At 39.7% G+C, this 21096-nt stretch overlaps 1 protein-coding gene across 1 annotated transcript in view; it reads right to left on the bottom strand.

Moving 5' to 3' along the window:
- LOC124795536 (BTB/POZ domain-containing protein KCTD3) overlaps positions 1-21096 on the bottom strand; it is a 256895-nt gene that overhangs the window by 36515 nt on the left and 199284 nt on the right. The window lies entirely within an intron of this gene.

The following is a 21096-nucleotide window of genomic DNA, read 5'->3' as shown; positions in this document are numbered from 1 at the left end:
TGTCTGTGTCGCTGTGTAACATCCGTTTGCAACTGTGAAGTGTAAGAAAGTGGTCTCCAGGAGCACATATCTCCTCTTTATTCGACACAAATATCATATGCTGTGACTCTTGCGTTCCGTCTTGGGAGTTTTGACTGTTGAATTCCTTTGTTGTAATACATTTCACACCTGTTTATTTGTTGTTTCTGTTTCTGTAAAAGGTCTAAGCAGTTTGTCACCTGCTCTCCTACTCATCACATTTATCTGTGATGGTAATAAATTCCTACCATATGACTCATATCCCAGCTATCCAGGATATGTATGCAAGTCAGCTGTCTTCCTTCTTCAGCCCTGGTGATGAGGTGATGCAGACCGTAATCCTGAGTGTCGTCTGACTGAAATGGGAACAGTGTGTAGTGCCTCGAGAATTTCAGTGTAAATTCTAGAGACACTCGGCCTTCCACTGTCTCGAACACTCGATATTTAAAGTTTGAGTGTGGATGAGGGGAAGCGTATCCACTGTGCCACCCGTTTCTATGTGCAGGATGGAATTTTGTAATGAGAAGACGACAAGCGGGGCAGTCGAACGACACCGACAAGTGTTTGCCACAAGTGCCACAGGCGCTGTGTGAGAGGACGCGGAGTAATTAAATGCTATTCTTTGATGTGTTGGCGAAAGTTATTATTGTAGAAAAAGAGGAACAAACATTTGACTATAGACTTTTAACTTACTTCATGTCTCAGCTCTGAATGAAGCAAGACGCGTGGGATGTCTATAAATTATTTGGTTATTAAACCCACCACATTGTAATTATATTTAATAGTATCTAATGCTGGTGGTTAAAAGCTCAAAATACAAGTGAAATACGAAAAGACGGAAATATTTACACGTGAAATGTGAGAATGTTATTCTGCATAATCCAACACATCATTAATTGGTGAAAACATGAAAGTTTGTATATTTACTCCACACGTTCTATCATCGGAAACCGTTAGAACATGGCGACCAACGTGATCAGGACTCAAAGAAAGAGGAATTTTGAAATGAAATCAAGATAAAAGGATATTGTGAGTTGCCATAGCAACCATTAGTGACAAGACAGGGAAATGGTTCACAGAGTTGGATTCGGCATAAACAGTAAAAAGGAGAGAAAATTAATGAATACCATACAAGAAGAAGATGCAAGGAAAATCTCAATAGTTTAGAATAAGCAGAGTTATGACGAGATCTATTCGACGACTAAGATCCAGTGTGGAGAGTAAGCAGCCCTCACACACATCGCGGGGGCGCTGCTGCTCACCAGTGCTGACTACAAATCCGTTCACCAACACCGACGCTGAAAGCAAGCTTTGACGCTGCCAGTGCCCGTGCTGTTCACCGGTGCTGTTTCCACACCTGCTCGCTGACGCAGCCTAAAACTCTACGCTGGGTGAGCAAAAGACAATTATTTAAGTGTGAAGTTAAGGACACTGTTCAATAATAGACTGTTAGTATATTTATTATACTCAGAGGTGAATTTTTTAAATGATAACTCGATCCAAAAGTAAGAAAAATATGGATAATACTCAAAAAAACTGGGGAAACATCAGAACCAGCCACAGTCATGGCAGTGAGAAACAACATGCCAGACTGGACAGAGGCGTTGTTGTGGTCTTCAGACCTGAGACTGGTTTGATGCAGCTCTCCATGCTACTCTATCCTGTGCAAGCTTCTTCATCTCCCAGTACCTACTGCAGCCTACATCCTTCTGAATCTGCTTAGTGTATTCATCTCTTGGTCTCCCTCTACGATTTTTACCCTCCACGCTGCCCTCCAATACTAAATTGGTGATCCCTCGATGTCTCAGAACATGTCATACCAACCGATCCCTTCTTCTAGTCAAGTTGTGCCACAAGCTCCTCCTCTCCCCAATTCTATTCAATACCTCCTCATTAGTTATGTGATCAACCCATCTAATCTTCAGCATTCTTCTGTAGCACCAGATTTCGAAAGCTTCTATTCTCTTCTTGTCCAAACTATTTATTGTCCACGTTTCACTTCCATACATGGCTACACTCCATACAAATACTTTGAGAAAAGACTTCCTGACGCTTAAATCTACACTCGATGTTAACAAATTTTTCTTCTTAAGAAACGCTTTCCTTGCCATTGCCAGTTTACATTTTATACCCTCTCTACTTCAACCATCATCAGTTATTTTGGTCCCCAAATAGCAAAACTTATTTACTACTTTAAGTGTCTCATTTCCTAATCTAATTCCCTCAGCATCACCTGACTTAATTAGACTACATTCCATTATCCTCGTTTTGCTTTTGTTGATGTTCATCTTATACCCTCCTTTCAAGACACTGTCCATTCCATTCAATTGCTCTTCCAAGTCCTTTGCTGTCTCTGACAGAATTACAATGTCATCGGTGAACCTCAAAGTTTTTATTTCTTTTTTCATGGATTTTAATACCTACTCCGAACTTTTTTTTGTTTCCTTTATTGCTTGCTCAATATACAGATTGAATAACATCGGGGATAGGCTACAACCCTGTCTCACTCCCTTCCCAACCACTGCTTCCCTTTCATACCCCTCTACTCTTATAACTGCCATCTGCTTTCTGTACAAATTGTAAATAGCCTTTCGATCTCTGTATTTTACCCCTGCCACCTTCAGAATTTGAAAGAGAGTATTCCAATCAACATTGTCAAAAGCTTTCTCTAAGTCTACAAATGCTAGAAACATAGGTTTGCCTTTCCTTAATGTTTCTTCTAAGATAAGTCGTAGGGTCAGTATTGCCTCACGTGTTCCATCATTTCTACAGAATCCAAACTGATCTTCCCCGAGGTCGGCTTCAATCAGTTTTTCCATTCGTCTGTAAAGAATTCACATTAGTATATTGCAGCTGATAGTTCGGTAATTTTCACATCTGTCAACACCTGCTTTCTTTGGGATTGGGATTATTATATTCTTCTTGAAGTCTGAGGGTATTTCGCCTGTCTCATACATCTTGCTCACCAGATGGTAGAGTTTTGTCAGGACTGGCTCTCCCAAGGTTGTCAGTAGTTCTAATGGAATGTGGTCTACTCCGGGGGCCTTGTTTCGACGCAGGTCTTTCAGTGCTCTGTCAAACTCTTCACGCAATATCATATCTCCCATTTCATCTTCATCTACATCCTCTTCCATTTCCATAATATTGTCCTCAAGTACATCGCCCTTGTATAGGCCCTCTATATACTCCTTCCACCTTTCTGTTTTCCCTTCTTTGCTTAGAACTAGGCTTCCATCTGAGCTCTTGATATTCATGCAAGTGGTTCTCCTTTCTCCAAAGGTCTCTTTAATTTTCCTGTAGGCAGTATCAATCTTACCCCTAGTGAGATAAGCCTCTACATCCTTACATTTGTCCTCTAGGCATCCCTGCTTAGCCATTTTGCGCTTCCTGTCGATATCATTTTTGAGACGTTTGTATTCCTTTTTGCCTGCTTCATTTACTGCGTTTTTATATTTTCTCCTTTCATCAATTAAATTCAATATTTCTTCTGTTACCCAAGGGTTTCTACTAGCCCTCGTCTTTTTACCTATTTGATCCTCTGCTGCCTTCACTATTTCATCCCTCAAAGCTACCCATTCTTCTTCTACTGTATTTCTTTCCCCCATTCCTGTCAATTGTTCCCTTATGTTCTCCCTGAAACTGTGTACAATCTCTGGTTCTTTCAGTTTATCCAGGTCCCATCTCCTTAAATTCCCACCTTATTGCAGTTTCTTCAGTTTTAATCTACAGTTCATAACTAATAGATTGTGGTCAGAGTCCACATCTGCCCCTGGAAATGTCTTACAATTTAAAACCGGTTCCTAAATCTCTGTCTTACCATTATATAATCTATTTGATACCTTTTAGTATCTCCAGGGTTCTTCCATGTATACAACCTTCTTTCATGATTCTTAAACCAAGTGTTAGCTATGATTAAGTTATGCTCTGTGCAAAATTCTATCAGGTGGCTTCCTCTTTCATTTCTTAGCCCCAATCCATATTCACCTACTATGTTTCCTTCTCTTCCTTTTCCTACTGACGAATTCCAGTCACCCATGACTATTAAATTTTCGTCTCCCTTCACTACCTGAATAATTTCTTTTATCTCATCATACATTTCATCAATTTCTTCGTCATCTGCAGAGCTAGTTGGTATATAAACTTGTACTACTGTAGTAGGCGTGGGCTTCGTGTCTATCTTGGCCACAAAAATGCGTTCACTATGCTGTTTGTAGTAGCTTACCCGTACACCTACTTTTTTATTCATTATTAAACCTACTCCTGCATTACCCCTATTTGATTTTGTATTTATAACCCTGTAATCACCTGACCAGAAGTCTTGTTCGTCCTGCCACCGAACTTCACTAATTCCCACTATATCTAACTTTAACCTATCCATTTCCCTTTTTAAATTTTCTAACCTACCTGCCCGATTAAGGGATCTGACATTCCACGCTCCGATCCGTAGAACGCCAGTTTTCTTTCTCCTGATAACGACGTCCTCTTGAGTAGTCCCCGCCCGGAGATCTGAATGGGGGACTATTTTACCTCCGGAATATTTTACCCAAGAGGACGCCATCATCATTTAATCATACAGTAAAGCTGCATGCCCTCGGGAAAAATTACGGCTGTAGTTTCCCCTTGCTTTCAGCCGTTCGCAGTACCAGAACAGCAAGGCCATTTTGGTTAGTGTTACAAGGCCAGATCAGTCAATCATCCAGACTGTTGCCCCTGTGACTACTGAAAAGGCTGCTGCCCCTCTCCAGGAACCACACGTAGGTAGCAAATTTAATTAAAGCATTAAGTCTTAAATTAGACAATGAAAGAACAGAGTCAAATGCCCAAATTACTACTTTAAGTCACAAGTTAGACTCAGTGAATACTCAACTAAATGCTAGATTGGATGACCAAAGTGCAGCTGCAAATGCTCAAATTGCAACTTTAAGTGAAAAATTAGATGCACAGAGTGCAAATTCAGCTACTTTAAGACAAGAACTAAGTCTTCAGTTAGATTCAGTAAATGCTCAGTTAAATGATAGATTAGATGAACAGAAGGCGAATTCAGCAGCCATAACAAAAGAACTAAGTGCTACTTTAAGTGAAAAACTAGAAGCACAGGGTGAGGTTTTAAATGCTAAGTTCAATGCTTTAAATGTAGTGTGGAGAGTCTGAAATTAGATTTAAAAAATGAATTAAGTAATTCCTTAACTATCCAGATGAACCAAATGTTTGCTGGCCTTAACCAAAAGCAGGATGACAAATTTCTGAAGTTGGCTCAGAAATTAGAATTTGATATTGAAGACAAATGTAATAATAAAGAACCCGATCTTAATGAAAAATTAGAATCTTGTGAAAATGTATGTAATGTTAAATTTAATTCTGTAAGACAGGAAATGAATACTTTGACAGAGAGCTCAAATCAGCCTAAGGACTCAATGTTGATTATTCATTCACAAATTCCAGGTGTTAATGCACAAGCTGTCAGTTTGGCGGAACTATTTGAACAATTATGGATCGAGAAGTTACCGAGACTATAAACTCCAGAAACATTTTGACTACTGCTTCTTCCAAACTTCATAATTCCAGCAAGGTTATGGATGGCTTGTGGGAAGAGTTCAAATTTATCCATGACAAAGTAGAACATAGAATGGCTTTACCTAATGTTGCATTACTGAGTGAAGTAGTGATTGTTCTGCTGTGGGGAGACTTTCACATAAAATTTAACGAGAAGTTCTGGTCTATGCTTCCTCAAGTAAAGCTAATATCAGATCCATGGGGATTCATGGGATCCGGGTGGAGTCACATCTGTTCTCCAGGGACTTTAACATTCTTGGTTAACGGGCGGAGTGGCGACCGTTGGGTCCCAAGTTGTTTTTGGTGTTTCTTCTGTACTATTTTTTCTGAACCGAATTCCCTCCAAATTTTAAACTATTTTGTTATCTATTAATGAATTCTTAAACTATCCTATAATGTTAGTACCTAGGAAACTAAATATGACTAAAAGATAATAGACTTAAGAGAATCACAGATACACTGTGATCTCTAAACATGAAATGCAATGAATAGTATATAGTATTAGTGGAAAAGATAATACGATGGTACTATTCAAACAGAATGATATCTAGATGACATGAACTGAACACATTCTTTTATGTGTGTATAAAAATATAGTATAAGCTTAATGACTAAACAACTATTTTATCGTAGTGTATAATTTTCTATTTAGTACAGAATATTTTATACCCTTTATGAAATGTGATGTAGATGGGAGGGTTTGTACTAGTTTTTGGAGGGGTGGGTAGTGTAAGTACAAATACGGCTAACACAGAACACACACCACACCTTCCAAATGACCCTCACAAACAAGTGTGACTGATCCTTCACCATTTGCCGTACCATAGGTGTTGCTAAGATTTTTCTTCGGGGACCTCAAGGGTGAAGGTGAGGATGTCCATTCTGTAGGAGGCGATTTAACACCATACCTCCTCTGGCTTCTCACTCAAGTACCGGCGAGGTAGGGATCCTGGGGAAGGGGGGTGGGAAGGGCCTCCTGTCTTTGGGGCTATCTTCTTTCCTTCTTTGATCTTAGCAACCATTTCTACTTTTTCATTTCTTACTTCTCATTTGAGTACTTGTCCATCTTTCACCCTTTACACATTCATATACTTTTATCGCTGAAGTCCTTTTTATTTTCTGTGGTTTCCTATAACCTTCAACTTATTTTATGTAAGTAGGTCGAAGAATCAGACTACACAAACACACTTACACTTACACACACACACACACACACACACACACACACACACACACACACACACACACAAAATGATTACACAAACAATGATCTGACACATCAATAGGGGGGAACTGTCAAGCGTTGTAGGGGGAAAGGAATGTGTACATCGGAAAATGATGCACACATGACTGTTCTACATTGTACACGTGGTTATATAAGAACACTTAAGGGACATATGCATTTACTATGATGGTTCGACATTGCCTAGGTATGTGAAAGAAACTATCATATAGGAAAATATGTGTATAAGAACAATGTCAATTCTATATTGCATATGTATGTAAGGATATAAAAGCTATGATAATTCTACATCAGGGATACATAAAAAGGAAATGTGAGTAATTAAGGAGAGCATAAACCTAGGATGAACTAATGAGCATAAGCCAGGGAGGAACTAATTGTGATAATTATTCAGGAATGTGAGTCGAGCCATGAGTCCTACTCAGGAAGGATAAGAGGAGGGCGCATCCAGCATTTATTGAATATAATGGGCAGATGGTCAGACCTAAGAAAGGCTGACCTATATTGTGCGGACAGGGGTACCAAGAAGGGGATTGACCTGAACCATAGGAGAAAAAAAAATTAATTAAGAGGGGTGTACCTACTGAAACAGAAGAAGGAAGTGCACTCATAGGGTCAACCCGTATGTAAGGTATAGGTACTGTTCCTAAAGGGAAAAGGACAGTATCATGACAGAAGTCACACATTTTGTAGGAATTATTCTGGTAAATTTGAATTCTGTATTCCACTAGCATTATTATGTTTTATGTTTATGAGTGTCAGAAAGAACATTTTCATTTGCCCAGAGTTCCTCCAGATTACAAGCTACTGTAGGTAATGAAACTATCACGTACTAAAGAAAAAATAGTACAGAGAATTAGAATGAAGAATGAAATAACTAAGTGTCTATGAGACCTGGAGTTTGTGACTGGAAATCAACAATGTTGTCCACACGATTCCTAGATATTAAAGTCCTAACTCCAACATTAGGTGAAATGCTCAGATAGTTATCATCAAAACGAAAAAATAAGAGCTAGATATTAAGTAAACGATTACTAAAAGAAATATAATGTATACTGATTAAAATGCAAATTAGTGTTATGTGGGAAATTAAAGTACATAATGAATAGGTATAAAATATCGTGTGTTCGAGCTAAGGGGAGGGATATGTAGTGCCTTGAGAAGTTTGGTGTAAATTCTAGAGACACTCGGCTTTCCACTGTCTCGAACACCCGATATTTTAAGTATGAGTGTGGACGAGGGGAAGTGTATCTAGTGTATCTACTGCACCACCCGTTTCTGTGTGCAGGTTGGAATTTTGTGATGAGAAGACGATAAGTGGGGCAGTCGAATGATGCCGACAAGTGTTTGTCGCAAGCACTACAGACGCTGTGTGAGAGGACACGGAGTAATTAAATGCTATTCTTTGCTGTGTTAGTGAAAGTGATTATTGTAGAGAAAGAGAAACGAACATTTGACTATAGACTTTTAACTTACTTCATGCCTTAGCTCTGAACGAAGCAAGACCCATGGGACATCTACAAATTATGTGGTTGTTAAAACCAGGCAATTGTGATTATGTTTAATTGTATCTAATGGGTATCGGCGTAGTTGACTCGCAAGAGTTTGTATGCTTATATGAAACTTGTGGAAATGAAAATATACCTGAGCTGAACTGAAAGTATGAGAGTACAGAGTTATTTCAAGTGAGAGAAATAGTATTTTTTCTTGGTTCCTCTAACCAGCATTATTTCTTTGGAGAAGAAGTTGGGGAGATTGACGCGGCCGCATGTCCAGAGAAGAGCATCGGCTAAACGTTGCAAGTAAGTCAACTGTAGTAAGAGAAGTGTGAAGTTTTGCACCACTTTTGTTGCCAAAACCATTAGAAGTGTATATATTATCATTTCGGCCTTGTTACCAAGGAACAGAAAGAATGGTGAGAAGGCTACATTGTCTTGCTTTGTTATGTTGTATGCTAATGTCAAGGCATAGAATATTGTATCCCAATGTCTTTGTTAAAAATCAAGGTTCATCGAGAGCATATCTGGCAGTGTCTTATTAATGGGTTCTGTCAGACCATTTGTTGGTGGGCGGTATGCAGTTGTCATACTGTATATGACGTCGCAGCAATAAATTATCTCTGAACCTAGTTTCTAGCATTTGTAGACTTAGAGAAAGCTTTTGACAATGTTGACTGGAATACTCTCTTTCAAATTATAAAGGTGGCAGGGGTAAAACACAGGGAGCGAAAGGCTATTTACAATTTGTACAGAAACCAGATGGCAGTTATAAGAGTCGAGGGCCATGAAAGGGAAGCAGTGGTTGGGAAGCGATTGAGACAGGGTTGTAGTCTCTCCCCGATGTTATTCAATCTGTATATTGAGCAAGCAGTAAAGGAAACAAAATAAAAATTTTGAGTAGGTATTAAAATCCATGGAGAAGAAATAAAAACTTTGAGGTTCGCCAATGACACTGTAATTCTGTCAGAGACAGCAAAGGACTTGCAAGAGCAGTTGAACGGAATGGACATTGTCTTGAAAGGAGGGTATAAGATGAACATCAACAAAAGCAAAATGAGGATAATGGAATGTAGTCGAATTAAGTCGGGTGATGCTGAGGGAATTAGATTAGGAAATGAGACACTTAAAGTAGTAAATGAGTTTTGCTATTTGGGGACCAAAATAACTGCTGATGGTTGAAGTAGGGAGGATATAAAATGTAAACTGGCAATGGCAAGAAAAGCGTTTCTGAAGAAGAGAAATTTGTTAACATCGAGTATAGATTTAAGTGTCAGGAAGTCGTTTCTGAAAGTATTTGTATGGAGTGTAGCCATGTATGGAAGTGAAACGTGGACAATAAATAGTTTGGACAAGAAAAGAATAGAAGTTTTCGAAATGTGGTGCTACAGAAGAATGTTGAAGATTAGGTGGGCAGATCACGTAACTAATGAGGAGGTATTGAATAGGATTGGGGAGAAGAGAAGTTTATGGCACAACTTGACTAGAAGAAGGGATCGGTTGGTAGGACATGTCCTGAGGCATCAAGGGATCACAAATTTAGCATTGGAGGGCAGCGTGGAGGGTAAAAATCGTAGAGGGAGACCAAGAGATGAATACACTAAGCAGATTCAGAAGGATGTAGGTTGCAGTAGGTTCTGGGAGATGAAGGAGCTTGCACAGGATAGAGTAGCATGGAGAGCTGCATCAAACCAGTCTCAGGACTGAAGACCACCACCACAACAACAATAACAACAACAGTTTCAATTGGAAAACTTTTCCATGATCTGATATCACTACAGTCTAATTTAAAATAGTAGTCACTTGACATTTGAGCCCCAAAGTTGTGGCATCGTCCTGTCAAGTACAGTCTGCAGGCACCTGCCACAGCATATCGCTTTTGCAGGGATAAAAAACCATTTTAAAGCCTCTATCTTCCACAAAAATGAAGTACAAAATCTCAAATTCACTGACAACATAGACCTCTTTAGTGTTTCTCAGCTTGTCAAAGTCTATCAAAGAAATTTCAACAACCGGCTTTAAATGGTTACACAAGAAATATACAACAACCCCCTACATATCACTCACATAGGGATCGTGTGGATGAGATTAGAATAATTACTGCAAGCACAGAGGCATTCAAACAATCATTCTTCCTGCACTCCATATGTGAATGGAAGAGGAAGAAATCCTAATAAGTGGTACAATGGGACATACCCGCTACCATGAACCTCATGGCGGTCTGCAGCATATAGATGTAAATGTAAAAAACATCTTGGTGTCTACACAAAATGAAATATATTTAAAATGCAGTCTAACTTAATGATGGGAGGTGGCTAAACAGTCTTCCTTAGTCTCATGACAGAAAAGAGAACTGATCAAAATAAAGTCACAAAAACAAGATTTAATGGACATAAGATCTTCACTGAAGTACACTATAAACTATATACTGGTCAGACAATGGAAAGACACCGCTTAATTCAGAGGCAAAGTCAGTGAAGCTATTGAGTGTCACTGCTGTAGTGACAGCTACTATCAAGTCTTCAATGCACTGTTGCAATACACTTTCATTGTTCCATGTTCCTGTATCACTCCTTTTACATGATTCACTATCTTTTGCCAGTCTTCTGGTGTCACTTTCTCAACTGCATCCTTCAACAGCTGTTTCACTTCAGTCAATGTAAATTGTTTATTTTCTGCAGCAATATAACGTTTAAAATGAGCCCACATCAGTTCTATGGCGTTGAAGTAGCAATGGTAGTGAGGCAATATGAGCACTTTATGCCCATATTTTTTTGATATTTCATCCACACTGTAAATGGGGTTCTTTGGTTTGCGTTGTGACACAAGTTCTAATAATTCTGCCCTTATCAAGTTACTGTTAATCCATTTCTTACATTTCTCTAGTCAGCAAACAATGTCACTTTTCTTTACTGCCATTGTCGGCGGCTTGTCTTGTATAACTGAATGATATGGAGCATTATCCATGACAGTTACAGAGTTTTTTGGTTAAGTTTTGAAGCAAAATGTCTTCAAACCATTTCACAAAAGTATTGTGCTTCATCTCTTTGCTGTAGTTGGAGGTCATGTTTGAGGTGAATAACAGCAGACAATTAGAAATAAAACCTTTTGAATTTCTGGCAAGTGCTACAATTATTGTCTGTTAAGCCTTTTTTAAAACTGTCCCACATTCATCCATGTTTCATCAAGCCAAACAATATCATTAAAATTTGTGCCTACTAATTTTCTAAGTGTCATTGCCAAACTGCAATATCTTGGCTTTCCATTCACAACTTTTGACCTGAAATGCATTCATAGTGGAATCCCAATTTTTCCACAAGTCATTACAAGGACAATTTACTACCCTGAAATAGGTCTGCCGCTACAAGGGTAGCATGTAGCTTTTTGAGTGCCACACACTCGTTCCTTGAATAATACAAATAACATCTTCCTGGAAAGTGTTGAGATTTGTGGCCCTCTTCTCGAGGCACTACTTCTTCCCAGGTGTCTCTAACGTAGAAGATGCGCCTGATTCTTGTTTCGCAAATTTCCCCTTGCACATTCTTATCATTGATCATTTGCAAATTTGTAGAGCAGTTGTAGTTCACTCCAGCACTTTATCCAAAGAAAATAGAGATGCTCCTGCATCCCTCTCTCTCTCTCTCAAAATAGTCCCTCATGGAACACACAAATTCATGTGACTGACTGTGTATAATCACACCATGTCTGACACTTTTTTAAAGTTCTTAGGAGAGTGCAGCCTTGGTCTACCCCTCTTTCGACTACTTTGATCACACATCGTAAGGCACACGAAGACGAAAGTCGCCCAAAACTTTCCCTACAAAGGCTCATTGAGGACAGGCTGGCACAATGCTTTAGGCAGAGCAACTCAGTGCAGCAGAAGTGGCAACATAGTGGGAGCCAACAGTACCAGGCTTCCATTGGTGTATAAGTGGCAGGAGCCATGCAGCCTGCTACCTGTCAAGAGACAATTAGTTAAATCAGACTATACATAGCACGCTCTGTACTCTAAAATGAAGTCTTCCACAAGGATTGCAATTTCTGGAGCTCTGGTGGTTGTCAGAGCTTTGGTGACAGTGTAGTGGGTTATGTAGTCAGTGCTGACTATTAACCATCAATTCTCATTTGTCAACTTCAGAAACACCCCCAAGACGTCAATTTCATTCTGGTGGAAAAGGTGCTGCTGCAGGCGGAATTGGTACCAGATGACCCAGAGATAAGTTGGCACATGCTTCTATAACTAGCATTCCTTACAGTGGCTCACGTAGTGTCTAACGAATCTGTAGAGACCTGGTCAGTGATACCTGCTTCTAATTCTGTCTACAGTCTTCACAAATTTCAGGCAATCAGAAGTTGGAGTGTTGTGGAAAAATTTCATGATAGCAGGCCGTAGATGAGCTGGGATGATGACTAACCATTTCTGCCTCATCAGATCATAGTTCCTGTTATATAATGTTCTATTTATTAACTGGAATTCTCCTTTGGCCAGTTCCTCAATCTTCAAGGCCTCTGTGGTTTTCAGCAATGCTGGATCTTCCCTCTGTTCAGCAGCAATGTCATTTAATGCAATGACGACTGAACTTTCATCAGTTCTACTGGATTCCTTGAAATGCAGTCAGTATCCACTTTTGTGTAACTCTATGGTATCATACTCCTGAAGCCTCAGTCCCCATCTCACCAGTTGATCTAACAGACCCATAAGGATAGTCAGCCAGCAGAGAGAATGGCGATCCAGCAAAACAGTGAATGGTTTGCCAAATAAATATGTACAGAATTTGTTGCTGACCCAAATAACTGCAAGGAACTCTTTCTCAGTTGTAAAACATTTCCTCTCAAATTTGTATGGTATTCCAGAAGCATACACTATCACCTTTTCAGCATCTTCCTGGATTTATACAATAACTGCATCCATCCCATAACTGCTAGTGTAGGTGTTAAGTTCTGTCCAAGAATTCTCATCATACAATTCTAAGACTGTAGAGGATGTTGGCACCTCCTTAAGTACAAGGTAAGATCTTTCTTACACCTCATTTCATGAAAATCTGCATCCCCTGCAGCAATCCTTGCAAGGAATGTGCTTCAGTATAGCAATCCTTTATGAATTGTTGGTAGTAGGAGCACATCCCAAGAAAACTTCTCACATACAAATGTGCTAAGAAGTGAGAAAATGTGTGACTGCTCTTATATTCTCTGGATCGGGATGGACTCCATCATCATTCAGTAGGTGCCCCAAGATTTTTTTTTTTTCTTGGGTGGTGGAAAGGCACTTTTTCATATTCAAGTGGGTACGTGCAGTCTGAACACACTTCAAGCGACTGTCAGGTGACTTAGATGTTTTCCAAATGTCTTTCAAACAATGAATAGATCATCCAGACAGCAAACATACATTGTCCATTTAAGGTGTCAAAGCAGGTTTTCCATCATACCCTCGAAGATGGCTGGTGTGTTACGTAGTACCTATGGTGTAACTATGAACACATAGGAGCCGTCAGGAGTTACGTGAAGGCAGTCTTTTCCCAGTCAGCTTTGTCAACCTCAATTTGTCAGTGACCTGGATTCAAGTCCATAGCTGAGAAATACTTTGTTCCCTCCAAGCACTCTAGTGCACTATCAATGAACAAGCTTAAAATTTTTGTTCCTCTGCAGAGCATGATAGTAGAGGAGTTGGTTGTACCTGTGTTTATCGTGTCTGGGTTGTCCACTGACGACTGTGGCATAAATCCTAGTTTGCCAGTTCTGTTCTTCTTGGTGTTTTTGACTGGTGATCGATACACATTTTCTTCAACAGTGTCTCTTACCTCCTGATGTATGGGGACAGCACTCATTGCTACTATCTCTTGCTTACTGGGTCCAACAATTCTGGTTGCCATAAACTGCAGTTTCTCTTCCCTTACAACCAGGCGTATGAGAGATGTGGCCTTTCACCAACTGCCACAGGAACTATATTCCGGAGTTGATCATACATCTTTTGTCGAACTCTTTTCTGTTGCATTTCCTCGAAGCACTGGCACCAGCCAATGAATTCCTCTGTTGTTGTGGTATCCTTTACCAGAAGAGCTTGGTACATGTTCACTGTGACTCCCTTCATCACGTATGAGATTTTGACAGCTACTGTCACATCTGAATTCACAATGTGCCTTAGGGTCAAAACTTGTTGTATGTAAGAATGTGTCATCTCCCTGTGATGATGACACCTTTTCTTCCACTCAGTGCATTTGCTGCTGATTGTTGGCAAATGTTTCCTTCAGTTTGGCCTGGAATCTATTCCAGTTATTGAGCTTCTCTTTGTTGCTCTTGAACCACTGTTTAGGGCTAAGTATGTATCTGCCAAATACATCATGTCATCCCATCTGTTGTATCTGATGACTCGGTCAAATCCTTTCAGCCATTGTTTCAGGCCCTGAGCAATATCTCCAGTAAACACTGAAGGGTGTTGGAAGTACAGCTAACTTGCTGCTGTTTTGGAATCCACAGATCTCTGAGTAAATTTTATTGTTGTTGTTGTGGTCTTCAGTCCTGAGACTGGTTTGATGCAGTTCTCCATGCTGCTCTATCCCGTGCAAGCTTCTTCATCTCTCAGTACCTACCGCAACCTACATCCTTCTGAATCTGTTTAGTGTATTCATCTCTTGGTCTCCCTCTACGATTTTTACCCTCCACGCTGCCCTCCAATACTAAATTGGTGATCCCTTGATGCCTCAGAACATGTCCTACCAACCGATCCCTTCTTCTAGTCAAGTTGTGCCACAAACTTCTCTTCTCCCCAATCCTATTCAATACTTCCTCATTAGTTATGTGATCTACCCATCTAATCTTCAGCATTCTTCTGTAGCACCACATTTCGAAAGCTTCTATTCTCTTCTTGTCCAAACTATTTATCGTCCATGTTTCACTTCCATACATGGCTACACTCCATACAAATACTTTCAAAAATGACTTCCTGACACTTAAATCTATACTCGATGTTAACAAATTTCTCTTTTTCAGAAACACTTTCCTTCCCATTGCCAGTCTACATTTTATATCATCTCTACTTCGACCATCATCTGAGTAAATAGACCATGGGAACTATGTACAGCTTATATTCCAGTTCCCAGTTTTGTCCATGTAGGTGATGGTTCTTATGTTGTCTAGTTGGAACCATGCTGATGTACACATTTTGAGGTATCTGGCACCTCCAGCAAACAATGTCATGTCATAAGAATCAAGTCCAAACTCAAAAACAGGGTTGTCAATGAAGTACAATATTTAGCACTTGAAGCTTGTTTATTATGAACAGCAACATAAAGCCATAACAGAATTGAACTCCTAGATGGAGAGTGGCGCTATTTATGCAAATATTGATATTCTAGATTATACAAACATTATGGACATAAGAACTTCCCAGAAATGATAAATATTAAATGAAAAATAATTGTGGGTGATCGACCTGTTGCATGCCAGCCAGTGACGCCTACTGTTACATCACACACTAAGTAGCACAGCTCGTTTCATCAGTAGTTTATACACTATAACAATAAGTCCTTGATCATCATCATCATCATCATTTAAGACTGGTTATGCCTTTCAGCGTTCAGTCTGGAGCATAGCCCCCCTTATAAAACTCCTCCATGATCCCCTATTCAGTGCTAACATTGGTGCCTCTTCTGATGTTAACCCTATTACTTCAAAATCATTCTTAACCGAGTCCAGGTACCTTCTCCTTGGTCTGCCCCGACTCCTCCTACCCTCTACTGCTGAACCCATGAGTCTCTTGGGTAACCTTGCTTCTCCCATGCGTGTAACATGACCCCACCATCTAAGCCTGTTTGCCCTGACTGCTACATCTATAGAGTTCATTCCCAGTTTTTCTTTGATTTCCTCATTGTGGACACCCTCCTGCCATTGTTCCCATCTACTAGTACCTGCAATCATCCTAGCTACTTTCATATCCGTAACCTCAACCTTATTGATAAGGTAACCTGAATCCACCCAGCTTTCGCTCCCATACAACAAAGTTGGTCGAAAGATTGAACGGTGCACAGATAACTTAGTCTTGGTACTGACTTCCTTCTTGCAGAAGAGAGTAGATCGTAGCTGAGCGCTCACTGCATTAGCCTTGCTACACCTCGCTTCCAGTTCTTTTGCTATGTTGCCATCCTGTGAGAATATGCATCCTAAGTACTTGAAACCGTCCACCTGTTCTAACTTTGTTCCTCCTATTTGGCACTCAATCCGTTTATATTTCTTTCCCACTGACATTACTTTCGTTTTGGAGATGCTAATCTTCATACTATAGTCCTTACATTTCTGATCTAGCTCTGAAATATTATTTTGCAAACTTTCAATCGAATCTGCCATCACAACTAAGTCATCCGCATATGCAAGACTGCTTATTTTGTGTTCACATATCTTAATCTCACCCAGCCAGTCTATTGTTTTCAACATATGATCCATAAATAATATGAACAACAGTGGAGACAGGTTGCAGCCTTGTCTTACCCCTGAAACTACTCTGAACCATGAACTCAGTTTACCGTCAACTCTAACTGCTGCCTGACTATCCATGTAAAGAGCTTTAATTGCTTGCAAAAGTTTGCCTCCTATTCCATAATCTCGTTGAACAGACAATAACTTCCTCCTAGGAGCCCGGTCATATGCCTTTTCTAGATCTATAAAGCATAGATACAATTCCCTGTACCAAGCGAGGTGGCGCAGTGGTTAGACACTGGACTCGCATTCGGGAGGACGACGGTTCAATCCCGCATCCGGCCATCCTGATTTAGGTTCTCCGTGATTTCCCTAAATCACTCCAGGCAAATGCCGGGATGGTTCCTCTGAAAGGGCGCGGCCGACTTCCTTCCCCATCCTTCCCTAATCCAATGAGACCGATGACCATGCTGTCTGGTCTCCTTCCCCAAAACAACCAACCAACCAATTCCCTGTTCCACTCATAACACTTCTCCATTATTTGCCATAAGCTAAAGATCTGGTCCTGACAACCTCTAAGAGGCCTAAACCCACACTGATTTTCATCCAATTGCTCCTCAACTAATACTCGCACTTTCCTTTCAACAATACCTGAGAAGATTTTACCCACAACGCTGATTAAAGAGATACCTCTGTAGTTGTTACAATCTTTTCTGTTTCCATGTTTAAAGATTGGTGTGATTACTGCTTTTGTCCAGTCTGATGGAACCTGTCCCGACTCCCAGGCCATTTCAATTATCCTGTGTAGCCATTTAAGACTTGACATTCCACTGTACTTGATGAGTTCCGACTTAATTTCATCCACCCCAGCTGCTTTATTGCACTGCAATCTATTGACCATTTTCTCCACTTCCTCAAACGTGATCCTATTTCCATCATCATTCCTATCCCATTCTACCTCGAAATCTGAAACATTACTGATCGTATTTTCACCTACATTGAGCAACTCTTCAAAATATTCCCTCCATCTGCCCAAGGCATCCACAGGATTCACCAGCAGTTTTCCTGACCTGTCCAAAATACTTGTCATTTCCTTCTTACCTCTCTTTCGAAGACTGCTAATTACACTCCAGAATGGTTTTCCAGCAGCTTGACCCAATGTCTCCAACCTGTTTCCAAAGTCTTCCCAAGATTTCTTCTTGGATGCTGCAATTATCCTTGATTCTCAGGAATAAATTAAAATTAAAATAACTAATGACACAAAAACGAGAGTGTTAATTTATTTTTAAGGTTTTAATCTACATGGAATGCTTTAGACGCTCTTCAATTTGTGGCTACCTTAGTGTGCCTTGAGTTTTAGCCACAATGAGTGGGAAAATCTCCTACATTTACAGCCAAATGAGCATTTTCTATGAATCTTATCCTGTAACAACGCTATTTCAGATGTTTGTGGCTACCTTGGTAGTCTCACATTTTAGCTGCACCAAATGGGGGGAATCATCTACACTTACAGCCGCGTGACCATTTTTATACAAATTTTACCGCATAACAACACTGTCCGATATCTTCTAGTATGAACAGTCCTCTAGTCAATTTGTGGCTAAGTCATGTGCCAGCACTGTTCTGTACAGTTTCCATACATAATCTGTTTGTACGCTATTTACTTAAATAACATATGATACTGCAATTAAAACAACTTGTCATCGTAGTTATACATGGATAAGATACTATTCTATTACTAGTTAGTAATGTTTCGATATTAAATCAAATTGCAATTACGTATGAGACTATTCCGGAGGTGCTTTCTTCAAGAAACAACACTTCACTATTCTCTGTGGTTCTACATTAACTTACACTCATACATTTATTAGAGGTCACTGCCACTTTGACATGTCATATCATATTAGATGTTTACCATTCTTAGAATACTAAAGTAAGGAGAGAAACAAATAAGTTTCAGTATTATTTTTAAGTGGGAATAATAAAAATGGAAGGCAAAGGAAGACAAGTTCATGTTACAGTGATTTAAGATAAGGTTGCAGCTTATAACCACTGTGTTAAACTTTTACTTCAAAGAAATAACAAAATAATGTAATTGGATAGAGAAGAAAATCTATTTGCCAAGGGGCGGCAGGAGAACACACACATAAAAGAAGTATGCGAAAGAAAACTTTGCAACAGAAATAAAAGTCAAGGGGACAGGTATTGACACTAAGATTTGCAGATGACATAACCCTACTGACTGGATGTAAAGACGACATAGAACACATGCTGATAGGATGGGATAATATAATTAGAAGAAAGTATGACTAGCAGATAAACAGAAAAACAGGTGAAGCTGATGATGAGTAGCATAAAGGAGAATTACATCAAAATAGCGGCCCACACAAAGTGGAAGAAGTTAAAGAATCTACTATCTATGAAGTGAGTTTACACATGGCGGCCAAAGCGAGAAAGATTCAAAAATAAACTGATGCAGGTAAAGAAGACTTTCTTCAACAAAAGAGCTTCACTGATACCAGATACTGATTTGGAGTTGAAGAACCAGTTCCTGAAAGTGTGCATTTAGAGCACAGCAGCATTTGAAAGTGAAAAGTGAACCATCAGAAATTTAGAGATGAAGAAGCTAAAAGAATTTCAAAGGCAGTGCTATCTAAGAATATTAGAAATGTAATGTTTTTGCTCGTTGTTGTTGTTGTGGTCTTCAGTCCTGAGACTGGTTTGATGCAGCTCTCCATGCTACTCTATCCTGTGCAAGCTTCTTCATCTCCCAGTACCTACTGCAGCCTACATCCTTCTGAATCTGTTTAGTGTATTCATCTCTTGGTCTCCCTCTACGATTTTTATCCTCCACGCTGCCCTCCAATACTAAATTGGTTATACCTCGATGTCTCAGAACATGTCCTACCAATCGATCCCTTCTTCTAGTCACGTTGTGCCACAAGCTCCTCTTCTCCCCAATTCTATTCAATAGCTCCTCATTAGATATGTGATTTACCCATCTAATCTTCAGCATTCTTCTGTAGCACCACATTTCGAAAGCTTCTATTCTCTTCTTGTCTAAACTATTTATCTTCCATGTTGTTTCACTTCCATACATGGCTACACTCCATACAAATACTTTCAGAAACAACTTCCTGACACTTAAATCTATACTCGATGTTAACAAATTTCTCTTCTTCAGAAACGCTTTCCTTGCCATTGCCAGTTTACATTTTATATCCTCTCTACTTCGACCATCATCAGTTATTTTGGTCCCCAAATAGCAAAACTTATTTACTACTTTAAGTGTCTCATTTCCTAATCTAATTCCCTCAGCATCACCCGACTTAATTAGACTACATTCCATTATCCTAGTTTTGGTTTTGTTGATGTTCACCTTATACCCTCCTTTCAAGACACTGTCCATTCCCCTCAACTGCTCTTCCAAGTCCTTTGCTGTCTCTGACAGAATTACAATGTCATCGGCGAACCTCAAAGTTTTTATTTCTTCTCAGTGGATTTTAATACCTACTCTGAACTTTTCTTTTGTTTCCTTTATTGCTTGCTCAATATACAGATTGAATAACATCGGGGATAGTCTACAACCCTGTCTCACTCCCTCCCCAACCACTACTTCCCTTTCATACCCCTCTACTCTTATAACTGCCATCTGCATCCTGTACAAATTGTAAATAGCCTTTCGCTCCATGTATTTTACCCATGCCACCTTCAGAATTTGAAAGAGAGTATTCCAATCAACATTGTCAAAAGCTTTTCTCTAAGTCTACAAATGCTAGAAACGTAGGTTTGCCTTTCCTTAATGTTTCTTCTAAGATAAGTCGTAGGGTCAGTATTGCCTCACGTGTTCCAACATTTCTACGGAATCCAAACTGATCTTCCCCGAGGTCGGCTTCTACCAGTTTTTCCATTCGTCTGTAAAGAATTCGCGTTAGTATTTTGCAGCTGTGACTTATTAAACTGATAGTTCGGTAATTTTCACATCTGTCAACACCTGCTTTCTTTGGGATTGGGATTATTATATTCTTCTTGAAGTCTGAGGGTATTTCGCCTGTCTTATACATCTTGCTCACCAGATGGTAGAGTTTTGTCAGGACTGGCTCTCCCAAGGTTGTCAGTAGTTCTAATGGAATGTTGTCTACTCCGGGGGCCTTGTTTCGACTCAGGTATTTCAGTGCTCTGTCAAACTCTTCACGCAGTATCGTATCTCCTATTTCATCTTCATCTACATCCTCTTCCATTTCCATAATATTGTCCTCAAGTACATCACCCTTGTATAGACCCTCTATATGCTCCTTCCACCTTTCTGGTTTCCCTTCTTTGCTTAGAACTGGGTTTCCATCTGAGCTCATAATTCATATTTTGGAATAACTGCCA

This window comes from Schistocerca piceifrons, chromosome 4, assembly GCF_021461385.2.
Source record: "Schistocerca piceifrons isolate TAMUIC-IGC-003096 chromosome 4, iqSchPice1.1, whole genome shotgun sequence".
NCBI classification, from domain to species: Eukaryota; Metazoa; Arthropoda; class Insecta; order Orthoptera; family Acrididae; genus Schistocerca; species Schistocerca piceifrons.
This window is presented reverse-complemented; position numbering and strand designations above follow the sequence as displayed.